The sequence below is a fragment of the Furipterus horrens genome, unplaced genomic scaffold (assembly GCF_987537825.1).
Source record: "Furipterus horrens unplaced genomic scaffold, mFurHor1.1.pri manual_scaffold_10, whole genome shotgun sequence".
NCBI classification, from domain to species: Eukaryota; Metazoa; Chordata; class Mammalia; order Chiroptera; family Furipteridae; genus Furipterus; species Furipterus horrens.
In genome coordinates, this window is record NW_028327180.1 from 30,581,670 (window position 1) to 30,594,032 (window position 12,363).

Here is a 12,363-nt window from a genome sequence, read left to right on the forward strand (position 1 = left end):
TGATATTCAATACATAATGTGTATATAACATTCTTTTTTTCTTTCTCCAAAAGTAGAAAGTGGGACAATTCAATGACTTCTTAGTCATGTTTTACTGGCTTTACTTATTCTATTAATTTCATCTTTAATTTTTTTTCATTTATGGTATTTTGTATTGAGCTGTTATGAAAAATCTTTCCTTCAAATTTAATAACTTTATTGTCAATTGATCTCATTATTTCAAACATAATGTAGACTTTTCACTGAAATAAATGGCTGCAGTTTGTTTAACACAAATATTTTCAAGGTGTAACATAGGTTAAAAATATTTTTAAAAGGGTGCAAGGTGCAAGTATTGTATAAGAGAAGAAAACTGTCAACTCTAAGCTCAAAATCTGATGAATGATCCATATAACATTATAGTCATACAAACTAAAACTGTAGTTGTATATATGTAAAGTGTAAAAATAAAAAGTTGATTATATAGTTTTGCCTTTAGTATAGCATTCTTTTTTACACATCAAAACAAACAAAACCTGAACAGAGAAGCTTTGAGGTTATGAAATCTGACTATCATCTTCCCAAAACTAAGGCTTTTTTTTTTTTCTCTTGGTTTAGCTCCTTTAACCTTCTCACACAGTAGAAATAAAACATGAGAGAGGGGGACAGAAAAAGGGAAAATTAACATCTTTGTTTGGAAGAAAAGGCAAGATTTTAGGAAAACGCGATGTAGTGGATTAGATCTTGCAATCTGAAGGAGCAAAGGCCTGGTTTAAATTTCTACCTTAGTACTTACTGACACTTATTTGGACAAGATACTCACCATCTCCTTGCCTTATTTTTCTAAGCTACTAAGTGGAGATGATAATAAAACCTATGTAATAAGATTATTTTTCAACTTAAATGACAATACTTAAGAAATACTCATACAGATGCCTGGCATATAGTAAGTATTAAATAAATGTTTTATCACTAAATATATAGGGAAAGAAAATATATTCAAATCATGGTGTATTCTATTAGTAAAGGAATAACAATATTTAGAAGTAAATTCGATTACTAAGAGTTTAAACACCATAAAGTAAAGATCTGGTCTAGTTAGAAAATATTTAGTCCAAGAAGAAATAGCCTTCTTCGCCTTTTAATTTGTACTACATTTAATTGTGAACACCTTTTAACCCCTTATGTTTTTTTGCCTTTATATTCTATGCCCTACAACACAGACTCAAAGCTTTTTAGTGAAGAATTTCAGCAGTAACGGAGATTGGATAAGATCATGTTTTAATATCTACATTGACTCATTTTTTTCCTAATTTGTAATGACAAACATTAAAATTCCAGAAAAAAAGGAGAAAATTTTTGTATATATATGTTTAATTACATAAAATTAATTGTATGATTTAAATGTACTTCTATTAAAATTGCTATATAATATATTCACCTCCTAGTTTTCATTGCAGAATTTTTTTCCCCCCAAAACAGAAGTAACTTAGCCAAAGAGAGAATAATAACAAAGTATGTTAGTAGTTTATTCAGTGGAAACTTTCATATTCTTGACATCACTATTGGATAAAAGAAGAATGAAATATATCTCCATTTCTGGACACACGTACATGTGTACAGCACAATAGTTTAATTTACATGTATTATACATGATTACCACAATAGGTTTAGTTAACATCCATCATCTCATATACATACAATAAAAAGAGAAGAAAAAATTATCCTTGTTATGAGAACTCTTAAGATGCATGCTTTTAATGACTTTTCCTATACATTACACAGCAGTGTTAACTACAGTCGCCATATTGTACATTACATCTCTAGCACTATTTTTTTTATAACTTGAAAATGAAGTAATAACCCTATTTTTAAACTAAAACAAATTCACTTTACTATGTTTGTAGTAATTGAATAATCTATGAAAACCTTTTGCCCTCTTCTCCCCATCACCCACTGTCTAATCTGGTTAAGCCTTCATTGTGAATTCCTACCCATGTGCCTTTGAATAACCATAGTGGATTAAAAATGGCCACACATTCTTTCTCAAGTCTCTCATTCAGATGTCAATTTTATCTCTGACCTCTACCCTTGAATCTGGGCTGGTCCTATGTCAATTGCAGAAGTGAGGCTGTACTAATAATAGGCCATTACAAGGACTTGGAGGTTTTTGTTTTTTCCCTCTTGGAACACAGATTCTTGGAAAGTTCCCTTTTGAATGTTAACCACCATGTTGTGTGAAGCTCTCAAGCCACATGAAGAGCCATGGCCACCCCACGTAGAGGAGACCCGAGGGGCTGCAACCAACTGCCCCTGATGAACTTACAACTGACACTCAGTGCCAACTGCCATCCAGGAGGGAGTCATCTTGGCCCAGCCACATCAGCTCCCAGGCCCCAACCTATATGACATGAAGCAAGAACCCCCAACAGAGCCCATTCACATGCACAGAATTATGAGTCAAATAGTTGTTTAAAGTCATGAAATTTTTTAGTAGAGCCATAACTGAAGCAATATTCTTCTGCTTCTTTCAAGGTAGGGCTTAAGTGTGGCTCAATTAAAGGTTCCTACAAACAACTAAGCTTTTGTACTTTATTCCAATTGCCTTTATATTGAATTTTGAATTGGGCTGTGAGTTATTGAATGTCACAGATATCATTCTATTTTCTTTCTCTGTGTCCCTGTAGAGACCTTAACTCATTGCTAGGCACATGGGACATTACCTGGGGTTTCCCTTTGAACTATAATAAAATTAAGGAGCAAATGAGGGTAAGGGGCATGTCTGGGTATAAGACAAGTTTTAAAAAAATAATGATTTTGATCAAACCAATGTTCATAAACAATTTAAAGAGAGAATGTGTGTGTGTGTGTGTGTGTGTGTATGCATTTAATCCTGATTATCTGAACAATGAAATTAACTGTCATTGGGGTTTATTTTATAAACTTAACCTAAAATATCAGTTTTAGTTAAAGGTATTATCATCTTTTGAAAGTTGACATCTGGAATTGTAAAAGAAGACCAAATTGAAGGGAAATTATGATCTCAAAGAAACAAATAAATTTAACACAGAAAAAAGGTGATTATCTGGGACTACACTGTAAAAGCAGAGTGAACATAATTTTCTCCTTCCAGGTTTTTTTTTGCCTTTTTAAACTGTTGTTCTTTTACAATTGTCCCAATTTCCCCCCATTGCTCTCCTCTGCCCTGCTCCCCTCCCACAGTCAATGCCCACCCTGTTGTTCATGTCCATGGGTCATTTATACATGTTCCTTTTGACCATGTATTCTGCAATTACTTGATGTGGGAAGTAACACTTATTATATGCATTCACTGTAACTGATAATGTTCAGGGAATGTGAATTGTTTGTAAGACCATTTACTTCTGTAACAGTAATGAAGCATGATTCAAGTCAGAATCTGGACTTAGTAAGTAGAATGATAATATATTATGTTTTTTTTTTTAACCAAGACTCTCTTTTTTTTTTTAAGATTTAAAGAAACTGGTATTATTTTTAAATGTAAGGGATTTTTAACTTTTTAATTCCAAGTGCACTTTTGAGTTCCTTTGCTTTTTAATTGTTAATCATCATCTGTAAGAGAGAACATATCCAATATATTTAAGCAATTTTCCAAAAATCTTTGAGGACCACGTAATCTTGACAGCAAGCCTCTCCCAGCTATGTTGCTTCCCAGGATTCATATTTCTGTTTCAGAACTGCACTTGCCAAGAGAGAAAAGGGGGTTCGAAAATAATGCAGAGTACAAAAGGCTGTGTGTGTGTGTGTGTGTGTGTGTGTGTGTGTGTGTGTGTGTTGTGGTGCTATCTAGATTCTGGAGTTGCACTTGTAATATTGAAAGGTAATTGGTCTTTACTGAAAGGACACATTCAAAAACATTTATTAAATATATTTATATACTCTTTTGAAATATAAGTGATTCACAAAAACAATGTTTCTGCACAAAGCTTTATTATGCAGTCATAGTGTCAATATATATTGTTCAAATATTGTACATTTAAAAACTACAGTGTGAGCAGTGGAAGGCATAACACTCAAATCTCTTTCTCAAGTGAGATTGGGAGAGAGTAGAAGTGGGAGGCAGAGGGAGGGGGAGCATATATGGAGGGAGGGAGGGAGATGAATAAGAAGAAAGAGGAATGGAGAGAGAAAATACCGTTCATCCTGGATCCCACAGGCTTATCTATCCCAAGCTTGTGGGCATCACATCTAGGTTGTAACAAAGAGATAACCGTACCGTTTCTTTTTAGTTCTAGACAGGCTGATACAGCGGGCACTGCATGCACGTCTGTCACCTCATCTAAGTCCCCATTCCTTCAGGAGTTATGAGCTCCGGATCCCGAGAGGACCCAGTGCACCGTGCTAGGCGCACAGGTGTCTTGGAGAGGCTGCCACAGGTTCGTGCGTGTGCGATCACGGGCATTGGTGCATCTTTATGTTGGGGAGCAGTCCCTCCTGCTAGACTTACCTTGATCCCCACATTTTCTGGGTGTCGTAGGAGGAATGGGTGAGGTCAGAGGGACAGGTAGACTTTTCAACAGGGAGTGCGAGGTGCGGAGAAGCAAAACGGGGCAAGAGCGGGTGGCACTGCCGATTCTTAACCGGGCCCTGGGTGCTTGCAGACTCAAGTACAGCCGCCCTGGGTCTCCACGGTGCCGATTCAGCTGTTGCCTGAGAACCCTGAGTCTCAGCCTTTTCTCGATTCGGGATCCTCTTCCGCCTCCTTTCCCACCACTTACCTGGCCTGAGCAGCGGGGCACGGGAACCCCTCTCCGCGAGACCTGCCCAACCTCGGTTCACCTCCGCCTCCAGCCTCCGCGCCCAGCTCGCTGCGCTCCGGCTGGCACCGAGGAGGAAGCAGGAGCAAACCCAAGAGGGGCCGGCGACTTTTCCTCTGGAATCTAGCCTGGCGCCTTTTGTGTGAGATGAGCAGGGGAGCTAGTATCTCTGCCGGTCCGAAGTTGCCCCAAAAAGGCCTGGTAGAAAAAGAGAATATCCGCATAGGCTGAAAGCTCCAAGTCTTTCTCCAGCCGCGTCTTTGCCTCCTCTTTTCCTTACCCCGGCTTTGTTTATATAGGATCTGGAAGCTGGGAGGAACTGCCCACCCCCTGCAAGCAGCTGCCCTCCCTGGCCGGGCTCTGGCTCCCCGCACGTGGTGGTCCACACCAGCACAGTCTCCCCGGAAGACAGGAGAAGCAAGCAAGGAGCAGCGGCGGGAGAGCGTGGCGCATCTTCGTCTCTGCTCGCCCTCCCCAGCGCCCTCACTCACTATAACCCCAGCTCAGACTCGGTTTCTCCAGCTCCACCCCCTTCCCCCGAGGGGAGATTGAAGACAGTGCCCTTTAGGTACTCCTGACATTTCTCTGGCTCCATTCAGTTGCCGGAAAATAATGGTAACATGAACAGCGGAGCGTGAGAGCGTCCCCAGAGGAAGGGAAGAGATTGATGGGCAGAGTGGTTACTTGAAGGAGGATCTCGTTCCGAGAGCTGCGAAGGGGAAACGTCGTGCCTCCACCTCCTGGCTGGACTCCACTGACATCTGTAGCGTCCATTCCCCCAGGTTTCCAGGTCTCCCGGTCTCTGCCAGCGGATGAGCGTTGACAGCGCTTGAGCAGCCCCGGAGTTTCTGGACCTCTATCCAAAGAGGAGTTCCCGGATCCCGTGTCCCTGCAGCCTATTGAGCCCATCTGCACGCTGGCTTCGGAGGGAGTTGAACTTGAGTTCAGGTGGGTTATCCCAAGGGGAACAGGGGAACGTAGCAAGAGATGTTTAGGGAAGACAAGGAAGGTGATGTTCCAATGTCAAAGGCAGACACTTCCTTCCTCACACTTGCTGAGGCTGAGCCGTTTCCACCCACGCAGTTCAGTTCTAGCTACTTACCCGCTCCCTCCCGCCCCCAACCCAGCCCTCCACACTAAAGGGGGGAAAACACCCAAACTCCCGTTTCCCCAAGTCTCTAGCATGCCATTGACTTTTTATAACTTATGATTAATCTGTGAAACAATTATATTTACTCCATTGCTTTATATTAATGGAGGTCAATAGGCTTAATGATTACCTCAGTCAAGTCATTTACTTCTAAGCCAATAGATACTGCCCTCGTCATAGTTTTCTGGGGGGAAAGTAACTGTGCGCTTCTTCTGCAGATGTCCAACTCCCTCTGAATCGTGCAGATTGGTGCTGAGCACGCAACAAAAGTTTTTAGCTTCTCCTCAGTTTTTGGTGCTTCGCAGGGGAGAGGAAAGGACATTGGCATTAAACACAAGAAGCAGTCAGGCGGCCATCTCCTTTAACTTTTCCTACCTGTTATAATTTGCAATGAAGAGGAAACAGAAGAGATTTCTGCAAATGACTTTGTTATTCATGGTGGCTTTAATATTCCTGCCCAACATTGGTCTCTGGTCTCTGTACAAGGATAAACATCTGGTGAAATCCACGGAGCCTGGGGAGCAGCAGGTAAGTCCCACCCAGAGAGATCACAGGAAAACTGGTAAGGTATATGACCCGCGTGGGGACACAGGAAGCAGGTGGGGATAGGCTCGGGTTTTCTCCCAAGCCTGTACAGAACTGGTACTGCAAGGCTCTAGAGACTTTGGGGTTTAAGTCAGTAGTTATTTTAAGATCCACAGTCAATGACATCATGAAATGTAAAATAAATTAGAAAAGAAGTGTAAGAGAAGTCAAGAAGAAAAGATAATCTTTCACAATTGGTCTTTAGGTCGGTTTTTTCCTTGATAAAGGTGAAAGGTAACTACTTATTTGTGGGATGTGGGGGTAGGTTTGGTACAAGCTGTCTTTGCCTTTTATCTGCTTTGGGTATATATATTGAATTGGACAAATTAAATCATGAAACTTGTGAAGTAGTTGAACGAGCTATCAAAAAAAACAAGCTACAGTTTTCTATGTTTTTGTTTAGCAATGGTTTTTTACTCTGTGGAAACTTAAAGTCTCTGTTTCTTCTCCCCTGTTGCTAAGGTAGTATGATGGAGTATACAGAGTCATCAAGCATGTCTGTTCAGTTTCACAGTCCGGTGATAACAGTTGGTTGTTAAAACTTTCCTTCAAATCAGAAACACCATGTAGTGTGATATGTTTTCTTTTTACTTAGTATGCAATCTATTTCTATGTGCATTGCTCAGGACTTAACGTGGATCAAAATAACTGTCTTCCTTAGTGAGTAATAATGAAAAACATCCTACACAAAACATTGATGAAATCAAATATTGTCGAATTCCTTGTTTATTGATAAATAAAAGAGCTTCTGTAATTAAGCTTTTAAACAAATAATGCAGCCTTCTTTATGATATTAACATAACACTTTTTCAGTTATTCCTGTACATCTCCTTGGAATATTAATATTCTTTAATTCTAAAGGTCATCACCCATATACATTATGTACCTTCCACATAGAAAGTGCTTAAGTTGTGGACAACAGCAGGATAGAGTAATGGCAATTAAATATTTGTTCTTCTACTTAACAAAGTTTAATTTCTTTTTACACTGTGAGTGGTTAGTTGTGAAATATATGGAAGTAATCTGCTTTGCCATTATGACAAGTAGTCATTACCAGTTGCTAAACTTTAAAGATAACTAGTTGCTTATGGATTTTTGGTGGATTGGAATTTTTAGGGAAAATGCTGGTATATTTGTATTTAGTTGTTGATCTTGATCAACCTCTCTAATAGGGACATAACTTTGATTTAAAGTATATTCTGTTCTCTCATTCCAATGAAATAAAAGGACATGGGCACTTTTGATGTTAAACTTTTTCCCTATTTAGATCACTTATTTCTCCAACCCTTGATATAACATTGATGTTATTAACATTAGTAGTTAATAGACTATTATGTAGAATTTCCATCCCAATATTGATAAAATAACAATGATTTTTTTCTTGAATCTTGCTCATTCAATTAACAATAACCATCTGAAATATTTGCTGGCATAGCTAACATTAAACACTAATTAATCTTATTACTGAGATATTTACAGTTTCATATTAGTTCTATTGATTTTGACCCTTAATGGGAAATTTGTATTTCCAATGGCATAAAAATATAAAGTACAGCAAATCAACTCTGACTCATTGTTATAATCTTCAAAAATGGTTTTCTTGTTTCCATAAAATGATACTTAATATCAGATATTAAATTAATAGGTATAAAAGGCATGAAGTGGCAAGAGAATGAGCTGTATCTTAAAGTTTCACATACTGTAGAGGAAGTAACAAAATGAATGTCTTGTGACATTCCAGTTTACTAATCCTATGTAACAGTTTTGAAACTAAGAATAAAGGAAATATAGTAGTAAAATGTTATAAAATGAATGTCAGTCATGTACTTTATTATTTTTAGCCTAAGTAATAGTTTTAAAATTAATACTATCTTATAGATACAAAATAAAGTTTAAAAAGTAGAAATTGAGCACTTACTGAAAGGTAGACTTCATTGCAAAACAGGGAAAAGTAAGCTTTTATTGGTTTTATTATATTACTAAATATAATTTGAAAAAAAATTTGGGTATGTTGACATCATCATACAACCATCAGACAAGTAAGAGCTAAGTTTTATACACACACACACATATATGCAATTGACAAAGTGAAAAGTGGCTTTCAGTGATGAATTAAACATGCTTAATATAGTGATGTAATTGTTTGCTCGTGTATCTATATTTCAATGTTAGTAAGCCAGCAAAATACAAGGTTTTTAATTAAAGCATATGATTTGACTATTGGGTAATGTGTTAATTAAATTTAGCATATTTATGTTAAAATACATTTTCTTGGGTAATTGCTAAATTTTCTTCGAAAGCCATCTTTTGCAATATTTATCACCAAGTTGTAAAATGCTGAGGTTAAAGATTATGTGCTGATTGGGGCACTGAAAGCAATGAGCACTGAAGCTATTCCAAAAAAGTCATATGTCCAAATGAGAGGTCTATTTTTACAGCAGTTTTGTGTACCACAGCAGTTGCTGCTTTAAGTGTGGCATGGCAGTACTCACAGGAGGTGACAACATTCACTGTTTTATGTAGTTTAATTATTACAATGGATTTTAGGGAAATATTTTAACTTGTGAAAATTCAAAATCATAGAATGGCTAATACTTTAAAAATATTTTACTTTGTATTTTATCAGAGCACATCACTAATAATTTGTCTATCTGCTATTAAGTATAGTGTTTATTACATAAATAATAACTGACATAATAATTTATCTGATTTAAATTTAAGGGAGGTAAATCAGGAAATACTGATCAAAACTTTGTATTAATTTTCAGATTGTTTAATATTTTACAAAAATCTCAAATCTTTTATATTATTACAAATTAATTATTTGTATTTATTATTATTTTACATTAAAAGTAATATGTCTAATAATGTTTAAACATTTTCTCCATCTATTATACAAAAATGAAAAAATATGAACTAAAAATTTTCAAATTATTTATTTAGAAGTTTTTTTGATACAACCAAAAAGGATTGAAAAATAGTTTTAATCATGCAGCAATTAAAAGTGTTTGTTTGGTCCTGCAAAATTGGAATCAGGTTACTGACATAAATATTAAGCTTTTGAAATTTTTACAGTTTTATAAAAATGTAAAAATGTTTTATAGTTCCTGTTTAGATGTTATTAAATCATCAATCATAATTGTCATCTTTTATTTTCAGTTGAATTAACTTTGCCACATTTTTGTTATTGGCATGTTATAATTATCTCCTTTTGTTGTTTAGAAATATATACATATAAATATATACATACATTTAAAATAATTTATTGATAATGAATGTGACATTTAGCTGAAGTTGATTACTGTGTGATTATTGTATAGTAATTCTTAATTTCATTTAAAATTTTTGAATGGCTACTTCTTTGGTTTTAGCTGCACTTGAATTAAAGTTATGTATTTAAGTCTTCATTAAGCTGTGCATTAGGATAGTAATTAGAAAAAAGCAACATTTTCTAGCAAACCTAATTCATCCCATATTATATATATGTATCTTCCCAGTTATTAATGCAAATATAAGTAAATAAAAACTAGTCCAAAACTCTTTTCTTGCATACATTGAAAAGATTGATGAAAATATAGCTGTAAAATAGTTTGGCAACTAAGTTGCAAGTAATATAAGTTGTAGAAATAATTCAAGAATATTCATAGTATGAAGAGGTTTTTGCAATACTTGAAATAAAAACTAGGATGGAAATCTGAGAATTTTAAATCAGACATTTTCAGAATTGTACAGAATGATTTTAGAAACATGTTTGGCCTGGAATTTTTACTACATTAAAAGAAAAACAAACAAAAACTAGACACTCAAATAACTTTAACTGTAGAACATTCCAGCCCAGGCTGGTTTGCTCAGTTGGTTGGAGCATCATCTCATAACCAAAGAGTTGCAGTTTGATTCCTGGGTCAGGGCATATACCTATGTTGAGGGCTTGACCCCAGTCCAGGTGTTTCCGATGCCTGGTCCAGGTGCATATGGGAGGCAACCAGTCAATGTTTCTTTCTCTCTCTTCCTCTCTCTCATCCTCTCTAAAACCAGTGAAGAAAAAAATGTCCTCGGGTAAGGATTAAAAATATTATATTGTAAAAACTTCTTATCTCTTTATACTTCAGAATTTCTATTTATCAAATAGGGCTAATTATGCTTGCCTCATAAGAAGGTACATAAAGTCCTGAGATCACACCCTTGGATATTGGAAAGATTGTAAGATATATTGTCTTTGGTCAGATCCACTTGTAAGCCATATATATATAATTCCTGACCTGATAGAATTTTCTCAGCATCTTTTTCCAACTCTTGTGATGTTAGCTCCACTTTGGGGGGGTGATTCTTTCTTTTGGCTAAGACTTTTTTTTTTTTTTTTGGTCATATTTTAAACTTGTTTTATGATGGGAAGATGTCAGATGCTTGGTACCCAGGATAAGCAAACACGTTTTCCTTTGCATTGTGATCACTAAAGCTGTTGGGCATATATATCTGTGTTTCTTTTTTAGCAAACACCTTCGATAGCAGAAGAGCTAAGAACAGGAGAAAAAATTAAGGTTTTCTCTCATCTTGTTCTCGGGAGTGTACATTATCAACACACTTGATGGGAGACAGTGCATTAATTTGAGCCATATCGTTCTTAATTAGCTAAGATGTAGTTTTTAAATTAGGGTTTTAAGAACCTTTTCTTGAATTTATGGAAAATCCATTCTGACTTGTTCCAGGACTGCAACACAGAGATGACCGTAACACATGTCATAATTATTTGCTGTGACCTAGCAGATCTAAACATGATTAGTTCATCACCTGGCTTCATGGGAGATAGTGTGAAACATAGTCTTTCATTCACAATCTGATAAAAAATAAGAGAGCCCCATCCCTATTGCTGGGTTGGACAAGCTGGGCTGAATCAATGAACCTCCTGTGTGTGTTTTCTAGAAAAGAAAGTGCATCGAGGGTGGAATATGTAGGAAAAAGGGGGAGAAAATTTGCACAATTTAAGTGGTGTAGAGAACAGAATTGAGTTTTGTTTTTTGTTTGGTAACTTTAAGTTTTGTTAGAGGTAACAATGACAACCTTTAGGGAAGTTTTCCACTGTGTCTCCTCTTGTAACACTTTTATGCAGATGAAAGTCAGGTAATGTACATAAAAATATTGCTTTCAAGGAGGGAATAATAATTAAGGAAAAGTCATTATGCAATGTGAGTAGCATGTAGTGTCAGGTGTGGATATGTTCTATCCAGCAGTCTCTGTCCGTTCTCCTTTGCTTGACTTGCTTACAATGAAGAGATGAGTACTGGGTACTTTGAATCTTAAAACATTAATTGGACACATTCACGCTGTTCTTCTTTTCCCTTCATATTTACGTACATGTTTACAAAAATAACTTTATGAAAGGAAAGGTGCAAATGTGCAAAGAAGCAGGAGGTTCTGAAGATGACAGTAAAGATGAAGATACACACCCATAAACTAGATTAGATACTTGCTGTCCTTTTGACCTCTATGTGTCATACCATAAAGCTAAGAATTCCTAAATTATCTCAAAATGCATTTGTCATGCTTCAGTGAACAACAACAATAACAACAACAAAATGTTTGTGCCATTGACAATATGTATTTAAACAGTCACAGGTATATATATACTGTGTTTATTGAATGGTTGAAAAGACCTGGGACATACATAAATATTTAAGACATGCTTACCACCACTATTCGTCACTCATGCTGGTGTCTGTTACTACCAACCTTCAACGAGGTGGCCCCAAAAAAGGTGAAAAAATAAAGTTATATTTAGAGTAAAAGGTAAATCACAACAGTGTTTTCTCCAGCATCTCTACTTCCAGTGTGGTGAGAAGAAAAAGGTGGACTGGA

The 12,363-nt window shown here is 36.3% G+C and overlaps 1 long non-coding RNA gene across 1 annotated transcript in view; it reads left to right on the top strand.

Moving 5' to 3' along the window:
* Positions 1–5,267: 5,267 nt before the first annotated feature.
* LOC149999426 (uncharacterized) overlaps positions 5,268–12,363 on the top strand; it is a 280,815-nt gene continuing 273,719 nt past the window's right edge. The window contains exons 1-2 of the long non-coding RNA XR_016513400.1: positions 5,268–5,723; positions 6,144–6,453. This is a non-coding gene — a long non-coding RNA (uncharacterized LOC149999426). The remainder of the gene's footprint in view (positions 5,724–6,143; positions 6,454–12,363) is intronic.